General features: G+C 41.3%; 1 pseudogene; it reads right to left on the reverse strand.

Moving 5' to 3' along the window:
* Window positions 1–8,312: 8,312 nt before the first annotated feature.
* LOC128098181 (taste receptor type 2 member 114-like) lies at window positions 8,313–9,226 on the reverse strand (annotated as a pseudogene).
* Window positions 9,227–16,487: the final 7,261 nt, after the last annotated feature.

The raw sequence follows: 16,487 nt of genomic DNA on the forward strand, positions 1-16,487 counted from the left end.
GTGCTAGAAACCCCATCCAAAGACTGAGGGATCTGGATGCAGAGATCCATGACTAGGCCCTGGGTGGATCTCTGGGAGACCAATTAGCGAGAAAAAGGAGGGTTTATATGAGCGAGAATTGATGAGACCAAGGTGGATAAAGCACAGGGACAAATAGCCAAAGGAATGGAAACACATGAACTATGAACCAATGGCTGAGGGGTCCCCACTGGATCAGGCCCTCTGAATGGGTGAGACAGTTGATTGGCTTGATCTGTTTGGGAGGCATCCAGGCAGTGGGACCGGTTCCTGTGCTCATTGCATGAGTTGGCTGTTTGAAACCTGGGGCCTATGCAGGGTCGCTTGGCTCGGCTTTGCCCTGGAGGAGGTGGGAATGGGGGGTGGGCTGGGGGGAAGGTGAGAGGGGGGCGGGAGGGGGGAGAACAAGGGAATCCATGGCTGATATGTAGAACTGAATTGTATTGCAAAATAAAAAAAATGAACTAAAAAAAATATGAGGAGTTATTTTAATTTTCCTATATTGTTTGAGACTTACTTTTTGTCCTAGTATATGGTGTATTTTAGAGAATGTTCTATGAGCTGTAGAGAAGAATGTGCTCTTTCTGTTAGAATTCCTAGTCACTCCCATAGCTACATGACTGCACATGCACTATCCACTAGCCAGGCAAGATGCTTAGTCATCCCAGGGTCTTACATCCTACGTAATCTATACGCTGCATGACCATGTAATTTGAGTGCAGTGTGATCAAGTAATCTATGTGCATGTGTTGCATAGCTGTGTAAGCCCATATGTGCATGTATGGGGGAACCTATAAAAGTGGGTTCCACTATTCCCCCTTCTCTCTTTTCTTGCATGATCATTCCCTAGGCCTATGCACACCCCTTCTGTTCCCTTCCCTTAATAAACTCTTATAGTGGCTTTCTTTGTGCCTCGTGGCTTCTCTTGCATGGTAAACAGCACTGCTTAATAAATAATATAGGTGCCAACATGAAGCAGGCCCTTCCAGCACTCTGTGCCCAGGACCCTGCACTGAAGCTTGCTGCTTTACCTACAACTGCCCACTTTTCCATTTGCCTAGCCACCGGGCCACTTTGCACAACATCAGCTGCTTTGATTGATGAGTCTTTCCTCTCCAGCCAGTGTAAACAGTCCCCTGGACAGTGGGAATGACCATAAATTGTCCAGCATCCTTCTGCTGTCCGCGGGATTGGGGGAACCCCCATTCACGGCTTTCGTCAGCTATGGTTGGCCTTGTTGCAGACTTAAATCTCTAGCCATTTTCCATGACTGCAGTCTGAGATATTGTTTTCGTTGTCAGACTCTTGTCCCCAGGCTGCATATCCCACCCTCATTCTCTCACTTGACGAAACATTGAATGACTTGCACCAACTGCTGTTGGACCCTTGTCTTTGGACTACGTATGCCATGGCCCTCATTTTCTGCCCTGATGAAGCATTGAATGACTTGTACCAATTGCTGATCCTCACTTGATCTTGGGGATGCCTAAGATTGTAGTTTTAGATAACGTTTATTTATTTATTTATTTATTTATTTATTTATTTATTTATTTATTTTTAAAAATTTTTTTCTCTCTGCCACAGTCAGGGGAAATAAGGATTTCAACCCTATTAGTCCTACCTCTCCTCTGGGATGTCTTCTAGAAACTCTTAAACCCCTCAGCTTAATGCCTTACTTAAAGACCTTTTAGCTTCTCTGCTTGTGCACAAAAAAATGGCCTAAATATCCCATAGATAACAGTAAAAAATGGCCACCTAATGGCTCCTTGGACCCTGATATTTTACAGGAATTATCTAACTTCTGCCAGTGAATGGGCAAATGGAAAGAGTTACCTTATATCCAAGCTTTTTTTTTTTTTAACCTAAGCTCCAAACCCTGCCTTTTTGATTCCTTCTCTTCTGCTCCTGCCCACATACTCCTAGACATGCAACCTGAACCTGAGGAATCTCTGACTACCACTCTGGACTCTGCAAATGAACCTCTACTTATCCGACCTCCTGCTCCTGCTCCTTGGGTGTCTGCCCTTTCAGCTTCTCCTCTAGCCCCCTTCCTCCTCTCCAATATTGGGCTGCTCCAACTGCCTGACTCTGGCTCCAACCTTTACACCTCCTATCACTTGTTCTCATACTACTAAGAAATCTGACTCCAGCCGGCTATGTTGACTCATCAACCATTCTCCCTTTGTGAGAGGTAGCTGGGGTGGATGGACTGGTTAAGGTTCATGTCCCTTTCTCCCTCATGCAACTTTCTCAGATAGAAAAAAAATTGGGCTCTTATACCTCTAATTCTGCTTCTTTTATTAAACAATTCCAATATATTACCCAATCTTATAGCCTCAGCTTTCGTGATATATATATATATATATATATATATATATATATATATATATATATACACACTCTCCTCTCCTCTCCTCTCCATATATATATATATATATATATATATATATATATATATGATACTTTATATTAACCTACTTCCTGAGGAGTGGAGACAAGTTTGGTAGCAGGCTAGAATACATGCAGATGAAGTTCATCAAACTAATGCTGCCCATCTACTCAGGGCCGAGATGGGTCCCAATCAGGACCCACATTGGGATTACAATACCCCGGGTGGCTCACTAGCTAGGGAAAGGTTTACAACCTGCCTCCTAGCAGGTCTTTGTAAGGCTGCCCTCAAACCAGTACACTATGAAAAGCTAAAAATCATAATTCAAGATAAGGAAGAAAATCCGTCCCATTTTTTAGAACAGCTTACAAAGGCTCTCTTATAATATACTAGTCTGGATCCTGAGAGCCCAGAGGGCAGACAGCTACTTATGACCCACTTTGTCTTGCAGAGCTTCCCTAACATCAGGGCTAAATTTAACTGTGTGGAGAGGGGTCCCCTCCCACAGGCAGAAGTCTTAGTGGTGGCATTTACGGTGTATCATGGGAGAGATGGTACCATCTGGGCTTTGTCCAAAATGCCACCAAGATGGACACTGATCAGCTGAGTGCCCCGTCCACCTTGTGGCATGGGGACATCAAATGAAGACCACCTTCCAGCCAATCTCCTAGGCTTGACAATGGACAAGGTTTGAAGATGCCCCATTCCTGGCTTGACCACAACCATCTCTCACAGGGAACCTAGGATAGTCATTACAGTATTGGGGTGATCTATTTCCTTCCTTTTGGACACCAGAGCGACTTACTCAATCTTGAGGGAGTTTTGGGGTCCTACCTCTCCTTCTTGTCTCCCCATTGTTGGGGTAGGGGGACAGCCTTACCTACCTCACCATACCCCACCACTTAATTGTATTTTCAGGGGTATCCCTCTTACCCCCACATTTTTAGTTGTGCCAACCTGCCCTGTGCTCCTAATGGGAAGAGATTTTCTAGCTAAGGTAGGAGCTTTTATTTCATTTGCTCCTCCCATTTGCCTTATGACAGACTCATCAGCAGCTCCTTTCTTCCTCCTCCTCCTAGCTACCCAGCCTACTAGCTTTAACATTTCATTTCCCTTGTGAGCCTCTCAGGTGAACCCCAAGGTCTGGGACAACCAGTACCCTTCTATTGCTAGGCACCATCCCCCTATTATTATTCAGTTGCAGGACTCTACCAGGCACATTACCCGAGCTCAGTACCCTCTCTCACTCCAGAACCTTAGGGGACTTAAACCTATAATTTCTGACCCTCTCAGAAAAAAGCATGCTCCAGATTTCTCTCTCTCTCTTGCTAACACTAACCAATAAAATTCTGATAGCAGAGTACTAAACATTATAATATAGTGGCTACCAGCTCAAGATTTTAAATTCCCTGTGGCTGCTTCTTAAATGTTAAAAATTTTTCCAAGCTCCAGAGCCAGTTTGAATCCACCTGGACAGCACCTTGTCACACCAAAATAGTCACAAAGCCTGAAGCAGCAAAGGCAATGGACAATTTCTAAAGCAGTGGAGGGCAATCCACTACCTCAGTATGTCTGGCTAACCCAAAAGCCCCCTTCCCCACCCTCAAAAGTTAACCAACACCCACCGAGTCATCGGGAAGCAGTTTTGGGAGACACGGTGCCCCCATTCATGTGCATCCACATTTTTTATAAAAACAAAGAATCTAGACTGTTAGAATTCCTAACTACTCCCCCAGCTACATGACCACATGTATGCTGTCAAGTAGCCAGACAAAATGCTTAGTCATCCCAGGGCCTTACGTCCTATGTAACCTGTGTGCTGCATGATCATGTAATTTGCACCCAGCATTATCATGTAATATGTGTGCACGTGTGGCATAGTTACATAAGCACATATGCACATGTGTGGGGGGAACCTATAAAAGTGGATTCCACCTATTCCCCCTTTTTTCTATTCCTGCAAGGTTATTCCATAGGCCTTTGCACACCCCTTCTATTCCCTTCCCTTAAGAAACTCTTATAGCGGGTTTCTTTGTGCCTCATGGCTTCTGTTACATGGCAATAGCACTGCTTAATAAACAACATTGAGCCACTTAATAAATAACACATTCTACTGTGTAGACAGAATATCCACTTTTTTCTTGGATGACTTGTCTATTAGGTGACAGGGCCATACTGAAGTTACTTACTAGTAAGGTGTTGGGGCTAATACATTGCCTTATATCTTGTAACAGTTGTTTTATGAAATTGAGTGTGCCTGAATTTGTTGCACATATATTTAGGATATCAATATCTTCTTGATGGATATGTATGAAGTAACTTCTTGATCAGTATGAAGTAACCTTCTTTATCTCTTTTGATTAGTTTTGATTTGAAGTCTGTTTTATCAGATTGTGATAGTAACTTCTAATTTTTTCTTGGTTTCATTTCCTTAGAATACTTTTTCCCATTCTTTCACCTAAACATAATATTTATTTTTGGTGTTGAGGTATGTTTCTGGGAGGCAGCAACATGACAAAACCTGTTTTTATATCGAGTCTGCTAGTCTGTGTCTTTTGATTGGAGAATCAATACCATTAATAGTCAAAGTTATAACTGAAAGATATGTCGTGATAGGAATTCCAACCATGCCCCCATAGTCGTGCATGCCCCGGCGGGACACTTAGTCATTTCTGTCTAGTCATTTCTGAGTCATACATCCTATGTCACCCATGCACTGCATGGTCATATAATCAAGCAGCTTGACCACATGATCTATGTGCATGTGTGGAGTAGTCACGTGGGCCTGTGTGCTCAGGTGCGAGCCAGCCCTTAAAAAAGCAGGCCCCATGTCCTCCTGAGTCCCCCTCCCCCGCCCTCTTCTCCCACACATGTCCTTCAGCAGGCCTGATCACATCTATCCCTTTCTCTTTGTCTTAATAAAACTCATTAGTGGATTCTGTCGTGTTTTGTGACTTTTCCTCAAAGGGTAAGAGTGCTGCTAAAAAGCACCAGTGATTTCTTCCATTTTGTTGATTTTATTGTGTGTGTTTGCTAAGATCTCATGGAATGACCTGTCAGTGTTGTTCTTTTCCTTGTCACCCTTTGGATATGTGTCACTGCCTGGAGGGCCAGCAGCTTCCAGCAGTGCTGGGCTCAAAGAGAAATCCACAGAGCTGGCGCGTACTAGATTCTCTACTCTTCCATGTTCTTTCTGTGTTCTTTCATTGTCAGTCGAAGAAAAAAGGTACTCCAAGATGAAATTTTAAGGCCTATGTGACAGCAGGAAGGTACAGCCTCTTCTGATGGACTGGACAGGATTGGGCTGCATCCCAAACAGCCATAAAAAGATGTATTTATTGATTGTTACACCAAGTATTTCCTCATACCAATCTCACAAATCTTAATTTACACATCTTATTGAAGGAGAACATCACATGCCTTCATGACTCTAGTCCTTTATTATGTATTGTGTGCAATACACAATAATACAAAAGCTTCAGGTGTGCCTGAGGTATCTTGTGACCAAAGTCACAGGATGGCTGCAAAGCTTCTTCATCAAAACAATCATTGTCTTCTACAAGGATTCTTCAAGGTCAAGGTACATCTGAAAAACAGCTGTTCATTCTAATATTTACCCCATACCATGATTCTGCTAAATTCCTATAGAGTACAGGTAAAAATATGTTTTTTTTTAAATATCCCTTACATGATTAAAAACAAAGTCACTCCAATAACCCATACCTATTTATATCGAAGTAACTTGTTACATGCTAAAAGAACATGAGCAAGCAGAAAGTATTTTTTCATAGCCAACTGTTTTGTTGGCAGGCAATAGCAACAAACACGTAAAGGCACAGCAGAAGCAAAAGATATTTTAGGGTTTGTGGTATGAAGCCTTGCCTGATAGATGAAATTTATTCATCAGGGGGTTGCCTTCTGGTGGGCTGACACCTTGAACTTCAGTTGCCACCTGCTGCTCCCCTGACATGGCCACTGGCAGATATAATTATTTTTTTCTTCTGTCCTAAGTATTTCTTCAAGTATCTTTTGTAGTGTGGGTTGGTGGTTAAGAGATTCCTTTAGCCTGCATTGTCTTTCTTTCTTTCTTTCCTTCTTTCTTTCTTTCTTTCTTTCTTTCTTTCTTTCTTTCTTTCTTTCTTTCTTTCTTTCTTTCTTTCTTTCCTTCTTTCTTTCTTCTTTTTTTCTTTCTTTCTTTCTTTCTTTCTTTCTTTCTTTCTTTCTTTCTTTCTTTCTTTCTTTCTTTCTTTTTTTTTGTATTTTCTCTCTGAACTTTCCAAACATGCTATTCAAAAAATACAAAAGTATTGATTTGGAAAATTCACATAAAAAGAGCCAAGCCTTTATATATAGAAATAACTAGGCATCAGACCATAAATACAAGAATGATGAACTTCTGTAAGTTTTCAAAATAAGACATTCATCTATCACATTGAACAGAAAAGATTCAGCTTCAGAATCAACAGGTTAAATGTATTTGTGAATATACATTTCCATAAGTGAATATGTGTGTTGAGTCTCTGCATGTGCATGAGCATATGAATGTATGTATGTGTGTGGCGAATATCTTTGTGTGAGTGTGTATGTGTGGGAAACCCCAAGGCAGAACATTGCACACATCACACAGGTTCTCTCCCTTGTTTATTCCTTTGTGCTTTGGTCAGACACTGTAGATGTAACCAACCGTCTTATTAAATAAGAAACACAGAGCCGATTCAGAGAAGAAAGCCAAGAGGTCAGAACTAAGAGCCTTACCCTTTCTGCTTCAGCCAAGAGAGCTCTCCGAAAAGGGACCTACTTCCTGTGTGTTTGTCTTATATAGTCTTTCTGTTCTGCCTTCTCATTGGTTGTAAACCCAAACACATGACTGCCTCCTCACTGCCTGTCTGTAGAGACTTCCAGGTCTTCTATGGTTGGGATTGAGATTAAAGGCGTGTGTCTCCAATGCTGACTGTATCCTTGAACACACAGAGATCTACCTAGCTCTATCTACCAAGTGCTGGGATTAAAGGCGTATGCCACCACCGCCCGGTTCTTGCTATGGCTCTAAAAGCTCTGACCCCCAGGCAACTTTATTTATTAACATACAATTAAAATCACATTTCAGTACAAATAAAATACCACCATAAGACACCGTAGGTCTTTTGGCAGTGCTCTTCAGCAGAACCTATCCTCAGTTCTAATTGACCTACAACCACTTCATTTCAGATCACTGTATTCGTAGAGTATGGACACTACTTATATCAGTGCTTTGAACCTTTCTTTCTCAGATAATATAGAGCCTTTTCTTCCACCCTCTTTCTCTAGTTAATTTTCAAATAGCCGGATCTGCTGTTGTGACCATTGCTACTGCATCAGACATCCAATAACATGACCTTCAGGATTTAGTGGGTAAAAATCATAGTAAGTTTGTAAGAAATAAACTTGCACACAAAAGAAACATTTCTTTCTGTTCCTCAGTTCCATTTTTTAAGTGTCAAAAGCAATCACATCTGTCTGTCTTGGTTTCCTTTACCTTTGGTCTTCCTATGGAAGAGTGTCAACCATCCAGAGAAGCCAAGTAAATCACAACAAAGCCTTATTCCACTAGTTAGGCTCACCTCAAGTTTTTTTGATTTTTTAAACATGGACTAGTCTATAATCAATACTTTTGCTCTGGTGTGTGTGGGAAGTAGTTGCAGACTCTAGAGACTCAACAAGCAAATGACTTTTCACACTGAAATAAATCTTTCCAGAGAGAGAGAGAGAGGTTCCTTAAGAGGCAGTAGGACATTTCAGAAGACTCCAATAATGTTTAATAATAGTGTTAAAAATCAGCACAAAAACACAGTGAAAATAAAAATGGTCTTTAAGGATTTCTTTACTGGATTATTGCAGACCATTCATTTTCTTTTCTTCCAGACTATCATGTGACTCTGAGATCTCTTCCTTTCTCACAGCGCTTTAATCTTTTCAATACCCTCACAGAGGATTGTTTCAGTTGGTTGTTTGTTAGAATTAGGATTAAGGAGTGACAGCAAGGATACATGCATGCAATTGTCAAACCAAAAATAAATAGCAATTTGTTTTCTGGAATAAATAAACACGATATAACTATGGCAATACCTATGAAATACAATATATAAAGGATGATAAAAGAAATTAAAATTTTCATGGCTTTCACATGAGCTTCTGTGTTGAGGTCTCTGAATCCTGAGACATATTTGCATCCACCTGTTGTGTCTCCAAAGTGAAATAACTAACAGGAAGCTTGCAGTTAGTGCCACCATAAAATAGAAGATGACTCCCGCATTCACAAAAACATAGTCAATAATTAACTCTTCTTAATGGGGATCTGTTGGGATGTGTTTCTTTTGTTATCTTGAATCAACTTCCCAAGTAGTAGGAAAGAAAGTAACATGTTACAAGCAAGCATTCTATCAGGAAGATAAAGACCACATTAATTCTTCTCTTCAACCAGAGGAACATATGGTGGGAAAAATTTGCTATCTTTAGAAAATAGAAGACGCTGAGGCTGGTGGCAAACAAGACACTCAAGTTGTTGATAATGAGCCATAGATAACTGATGTGTTCAGTTAGATTGACAAAAGAAAGCAACTGTCCTGAGAATAACTTTGCATATGCATCTATAATTAATAGCAACACAAGACAGATCCTGGAACTTGTCAAGTCGGAGATAATGAAGCCAATCTTAGACAATTTCTTATTCTTGATATAGTCATTGCAGTTCACAAATCCAATAAATACATCCCCTAAAATTCCCAACACTGACTCAGTAGTTGAAATAAAAAGGAGGATGCCTTCTGCTGCACTCAGCATCTCTACCAATTCCTAAAACTGTCTACTGCTGCTATTGGAGATTACCTGCTATAGAATATTTCGTAGACTGGCTGCTTGATGGAGTTTTTATGCTGATTTTATTTTTTTCATAAATAAAGATTTCAAATTGTTTCAAGAATGTAATGTGATAGGATCACAATTGTCTCCCCTGTGTTCCCTCTGCTTGCTTCTATAAAGCCTAGCCTGTCTACATGAATGTGTGTGTTCTAAAATTCCTCCTTGCCATTTATTAATAAGCAAATGAAAGATTCTGTTTCATGAGTTTTATTTCCCCTCCTGAGTCTATTTTGCATTAAATAGATTGAATTGTGGAGTAGGAGGAGTGTCAGATATACTGAGAGGATTCAAAACAACAAAAACCAATTTTGCATTTCTTTCTCAATATTGGATCATCATGAGCTGGGCATGGTGGCATAGACCCGTAGCCCCAAGATCCTGTGACACTGATACAGGGGCATCACTTGACCTCCAGGTTAAGGCTAAGTAACATAACCATACATCTCCTTTGAATAAAAGATATCCTATCATCACAAAATCAAGAAGAAAAAAAGGAAAACAAAGAGGAAAAAAATCATAATTTGTTTATGAACAGTTTAAAGATATTAATAAAAATAGTATATAAAATGGTCATGACCATAAACACTATGAAAAACTGATTTAATTTTGAGTCTTCACTTCAAAAAGGGGTATTCTTGGAGAATTTCATACATGTATACAATGAAATTTTTCCCACCTCAACTCCTGTAAGGCTCCCACTCAACATGCCCCTATCTAACCTCAAGTCTTGTTCTTTTATTTAATGACCCATTAAGTCCAAATAGTGCTCCCAAACATTCATTGGTGTGAGGCCATCCACTAGAGTATATGTAAACTACCAGTGGCCATAGCCCTAAAGAGGAATAAGGCTGCCTCCTTCACCCCATAGCTCCTCAGGCATATGGTCAGAAGTGTTCCTCTGCTATTAATACTGCTATTAGTACTGACATTTGGACTGGCTTAATCTTGTGTAGGCTTTGTGTTGATAACCATAGCTGCTTAGAATCCATGAATGCAATAACCATATAGCATCCATAAAACTCTTTCACAGCATTCTTGTCCATCAGTTTGCTCTTAAAATCTTCTTACCTCTTCTGCAAAGTTCCCTGAGCCTTAGTTGGGGAGATGGCAAAGACAGTCCATTTAGCAGTAGGCCCTCACAGTCACTTTTTCTTAGTACATTTATCAGCTACAAGCCTGCATTAGTTGTTACCCACTGCAAAAGCAAACTTTTCTGATCAAAGTTAAGAGAAGCTCATCTCTATTGGTATAAACAAAATTAGAAGGCAATTTGACAGCACATTTATTAAATCAATAACGGTAGATTATATTCTACAGCTCAGGCCTCATTTTGAAACAGATGTATGGTCCCAAGCATTAATTTCCTTTGGTGAAGTAGGCATCATTCCGATCAGAAAGTAATTGGTTATCCCATATCTGGTACTATTATATCAGTATACATATCTTGCCTGGTAGCTGGTATTTTAGCAAAGAGGGTCCTGTGGTCATGTATTAGTCAGGGTTTTGTAGAGTATGAGTATAGAATGAATCTCTCTCTTTCTATGTATAAAGGGGATTTGTTAGAATGGCTTACAGGATTTGGTATAGCTAATCCAACAGTGGCTAGCTGTGAACAAAAAGTCCAGGAATAAAGTAGTTGCTCAGTCTATGAGGATGAATGTCTCAGCTGGTTTTGCAGCTGGAATCCTAAAAAAGTAGCCTGTAGTGCCAATTAAAAATGGACTTACTGGCAAGGTGAGAACAATCAGGCAAAGACCAAAAGCTTTCTTCTTCCATATCCTTATGTAGGCTTCCAAAAGAGGAAGGTGTGGCTCACATTAGAGGTGGGTTTTCCTAGCTCAAATGATCTAGATTAAAGGTGTCTCAAAGATCTGGATTAGAAGTGGATCTTCCTACTTTAAATGAAGTAAAAATACCTCACAAGTGTGCCTTGCATGTTTGGGTTTTAGTTAATTCCAGATGTAGTCAAGTTGAAAACCAAGAATAGCCACCACAAGTCTACTCCTTGTCAACTGGACACAAAATTGTATCTCTTTATGTCATGATTAATTTCTAAATGAAACAAATAACCAGGACATATTCATGTGAGAATGGAGTAGTCACCTGAAGTAGTCCTCTGATCTGACTGGGAGTGAATCTACCTTGCAGGCAGGAGAAGGGAGAAGGCCTTTCCTTATAATAAACGCTTATTTCTCTTCAAATTTTAACTTTCCTTATAAGAAGTCATATACAGCCGCAAGAAGCACCGCCTCCTTCGGGCCCTATAGCCCAAGGTCATGGGCAGAGCAAATACCAGGTTAGTTGATTCTGTGAGTTTTCTTGTGGTCTCCTTGACACTTCTGGTTCCTACAATCCTTTCTACCCCTCTTCTGTAGGATTTCCCAAACTCTGCCTAACGTTTGACTGTGGATCTGCATCTGTTTCCATCAGTTGCTGGATGAAGCCTCTCTGATGACAATTGGGATAGGCACCAATCTGGTCACAGGAGATGGCCAGTTCAGGACATGTATGTATCTGCTATTGCTAGGAGTCTTAGCTGGGGCCAGTTCAGGACATGTATGTATCTGCTATTGCTAGGAGTCTTAGCTGGGGTCATCCTTGTAGATGTCTGGGTGATTCCCTTGCACCAGGTTTTTACTCATGTGGGATGAACTCATCAGGATAGTCTTTCCTCTCATTGTTGCCCCTCACAGGCCCCACATCCATGTTCTCATCCTTCCATTCTCCCCTCACAGCCCCCACATCCATGTTCTCATCCTTCCATTCCCCCCTTCACAGCCCCCACATCCATGTTCTCATCCTGTTATCTGGGCTCTGAGCTGAGCTCAGGATCAGCAAGCTTACTGTGAGCATGACAAACAAAATCATGGAAGAGGCTCTGCTGTAGAGAGCAAGGCAGCTTCCTCAATAAGGAAAAGTAAAACGAATGATGCCTTTGAACTCTAACTGGGTGTCCACTACATCTTGAATCTTTCACACTAGGATGTCCTGCACATCTTACTTCTCTTTGGGATTTTCACCCAGCAGGATGGGGTGTGGAGAAGCTTTGTAGTGTCATTTCTAAAAGGTACAATTTGTGATTTGGATGGCATTGTTGAAAATGCACTCTAAGAAATTCAGGCAGATAAAATAATTTAAATTCATATAGTATTTTCACTTCTGACTGGTTCTACTGAATGTGAAATGGCATGTAACTTTGTTCAGTTTGTGTTGAGGGGTAGATATGTGTGCATGGAGGGTGTCTGTATACTAGCAGTAGTTCTAAAGACTCTAATTAGATTGTATGTAGCTTAATTAATTTAACCCCAAATGAAGATGTTCAATAATTCTGTTGCTATGGCAAAGACTCCATCTATTATGATATATATCCCTATATATATGATATTTAGATAAGCTTGGATAATAAGTCATTTCTGATCAATTGTGTAATGGGTTTGAACACTACAGGAACAAAGGAATACCACAAGGTTCACTCCATGTCTCCTCATACCATGAGATTATCCCAGAGTCAAAGAACTCAGATTTAATCAAAGACTTTGAATAGATGGCTTAAAATCCTTTGTTTTTATTAATATCATTAAGGTTAGTATAATAGAAGTAGCCAAGGAATGCACTGTTGGGTTTCTAGTGTGGAGCATCGTGAATACATGTTTCCTAGAACGAATGATTGTGTTTCATGACTATAAGACTTTTTATAATATTCCACTCTTTCCCAGTTTGTTCCATTGGGTTGTATTTGGACTTTAGTACTTCTAGGAATTTATTTTTGTCATTACCACCATAATTGTAGACCACAATTAAGTACCTGATTAAGTTGTTCTCATATAATCTTTACACAATCTATTCTATGGTATGTTTGTTCTACTTTGTAAACATGCTCTATACCTTTTTTTCCACATTGGTCTTCTGTAAGAGGATTTTTTCTCCCATAGCAATCTGATTCTTCCTCATCTTGTGAAAAGGGTGTGTTGAGTATTAAAGTTCTTTTTTTCCTTTTTATTTATTCTATGTTACATCATGTATCTTGATCCTACTCGTTTCCTTGTCCCTTTACATCTGCCTTTCACCTACACCTGCCCCACCAAATAAAATTTAAGAGAAAAAAGGAAATAAATAAAAAAATTAAAAAGGGAAAAAATAAAAACATCTCATCATGGAAACTTCAGTTTGACACTGTGAGTCATGCCTTAAACCCATTTGTCCATATTTATCTTTATTTGCAAGTGTTCATTGCAAAGAGTCATTGGTCTTGTTCAAGGCCTCTGGTTTCTACTACACTATCAATGTCAGTCCCTCACTAGAACTCTTCCTGGATATCCTGTTTTTGCCCTGTGTTGTGGAGATCCTGCAGCTTTGGATTTGTGGGTCAGGTCCTTTCATGTGCTCTAATAGATCATAGATGGGTAGATGTTGAGGAAGGCCAAGTCATAACCCTGGTTCTGGACCTGGAACTGTAGGATTGAACTCCCAGACGAGAAATAAGGATAGCTCTCCCATGCTTACAACTTTAGGGTTGGTGCACCCACACTTAAGACCACAGGGCCAGCTCTTCTATCTGCCTCAGGCATTGATGGGTTAGGGGAGGGCATGTTTCCCTTGCCTATGCCACTATAAGACAGATAAGAAATGGGGACAGCTCTCCCACGCTCATGACTTTGGAGCTGGCTCACCCACACCTGCCCTAACATGGTTGGTTCTATTGTGCTGCCCTAGTGAGGTGCAGGGCCTGCTCTATCAAGTGTTGAAGCTGGTGGGGGTCAGGGACGGCTCTCTGGCTCTTATGACCACAGGGCCAGCTCTCCCATCTGCCTCAGACATTGATGGGTGGGTGGGTGGGTGGGGAGGGCAACTTCACACACTTCCCCCCTTGCCGCCTCAAGACAGATGGGAAATGGGGTCAGTTCTCCCATGCTTACAACTTTGGGGCTTGCTCACTCACACCTTCTCTAACAGGGTTGGTTCTATTGGGTTGCCCTAGTGAGGTGTGGGGCCTGCTCTCCCAAGTATTGCAGCTTTTGGGGGTGGGGCAGGGACAGCTTTCCCATTCTTGTTCTTTTAGGGTCAGCTCTCCTACCTGCCTTAGGCATTGATGGGTGGGGATGGGGGAAGGGCATCTCTCCCCATCCCATACCACCATGTAGCAGATGAAGGGTGGGGTTAAGTCTCCCATGCTCATATTCTCAGGGTTAGCTCACCCATGCTTTCATCAAGAGGGTCATCTTTGATGTGTCGCCCAAACAAAGTGCAGGGCTTGCTTTCTTGTGTGCTGCCGCTGGTCAAGGAGTGAGCTCCCTCACCATCTCAACCCACTCACTTCCTCTCTCTCTCATCTCTTCAGATAAGCCTCTTCCACAGGACCTGAACCATTCTGTCTGTCTCTCCCATAAAACACCATCCCATACATCTGTTCTCTCTAATAGTGTCCATCTGGTTGGTGCTGCAAGGTACCATGTGGGCCCGTGTTTTCTCCTCGGAGCCTGGGGTGGACAGCCCCAGGGCTGTGTGTGGGTCTCTTTGTCCCATTCAGGTCACCATGATGCTGAGCTGGGCCATGCTTCCTCATAACAAAGAGACCATTATAGTGCCCAACTGCCTGGTGCCATATGGGCTCCTGATTGGGCAGGCTGTGCTCTGCCCAACCTGGCCACATGGTATGGGGTGGGGGCTTTGCTGGAGTCTGACTGTGGGCTACAGTTAGAATCCCCAGCCCTTGCTTATACTTGCTATTCTTTTCAAAAATTTTTATACTTTTTTCTCCTTTTTATTTATTCTTTGTGTCTTTTACATCATGCATCCCATTCCATTTCCCCCTTCCTTTGTATCCACTCTCTGCCTTTGCAATCTCCCCCATAAAATAAAATAAAATGATATTTAAGAGAAAAAAGAAAAAAAATAGAGAAGGAAAAAGTTGATCTCATCGTGGAAGCTGTAATGTAACATAGTGAGTCACACAGTAAATCTTTTTATCCATATATCTTTGCTTGAAAGTGTTCATTGCTAAGAGTCATTGGTCTGGTTCAAGGCCTCTGGTTTCTGCTACACTATCCATGCAGGACCCTCACTGGAACTCTTCTTGGTTATCCTGATATTGACTTGTGTTATGGAAATCCTGCAGGTTTGGGTCTTCAGGACCTGTCCCTTCATATGCTCCAGCAGATCACAGTTGGAGTGGGCCAGCTCATAACCCTGGTTCTGCGCCTGAGTAGTTGCAGGGCTGGACAGCCCACTAGCTCTCCCTTGTTCTCATCACTAGAGTGAGCTCTCATGCATTGCACAGTAAAGTTCAACCCTTGCAGCCAGTTCTCCTGATTTCATGCCCTCAGAGCCAGATCTCCCATAACTACACCTTTAGGGTCAGCTCTACTGTTTGCCCAAGCGTGTCTCCCAAGTGCTGCAGCTGATGAGGGGTTTGGCCAGCTTTCCTGCTGTTATGACCTCAGGACCAGATCTCCCATCTGCCTCAGTCATTGATGGGTGGGGTAGGGAAGGGCATCTCTTCCCTGCCCATGTGACCACATGACAGATGAGTAATGGGGACAGCTCTCAAAAAGACTAGATAGTTACAATTCCCTTAGTTATGATAAAAGATAAGTTAGATATGAAACCTCAGACTCACAAATATAGGATAGATAGGATATCTTCTTTAATTTTGCCAAATATAAATAGACTAGATATTATAAATAGACTAGGTATTGTAACTCTAATTCTTGCTTGATAATTGTTTTGTTATATGTAATTTTACTATGTTAAAGTTAAAACCTACCTTTTTGAAAAAAAAGTAAAGGGGAAGTGTTGTGGATATTGCTCTGTATGCTATGAATGCGTTGCTCTGATTGGTTAATAAATAAAGTGCTGATTGTCCAGAAGCCAGGCAGGAAGTATAGGCAGGACAAAGAGAGAGGAGAATGCTGGGAACAGGAGGACTGAATCAGGAGATGCTGCCAGCCATCACCATGAGAAGCAAGATGTGAAGGCAGAACTGGGAAAAGGTACCAAGCCACGTGGCTAAACATAAATAAGAATTATGGGTTAATTTAAGTGTAAAAGCTAGTCAATAGCCTGAGCTAATGGCCAAACAGTTTTAATTAATATAAGCCTCTGTGTGTTTACTCAGGTCCAAGCAGCCACAGGGCTGTGTGAGCTGGGCAGGAATAGGATAACTTCAGCTAAAAAAGCAGGAAGT

Source organism: Peromyscus californicus, unplaced genomic scaffold, assembly GCF_007827085.1.
Source record: "Peromyscus californicus insignis strain IS unplaced genomic scaffold, ASM782708v3 Scaffold_6__1_contigs__length_162567912, whole genome shotgun sequence".
In the NCBI taxonomy this organism is placed as follows: domain Eukaryota; kingdom Metazoa; phylum Chordata; class Mammalia; order Rodentia; family Cricetidae; genus Peromyscus; species Peromyscus californicus.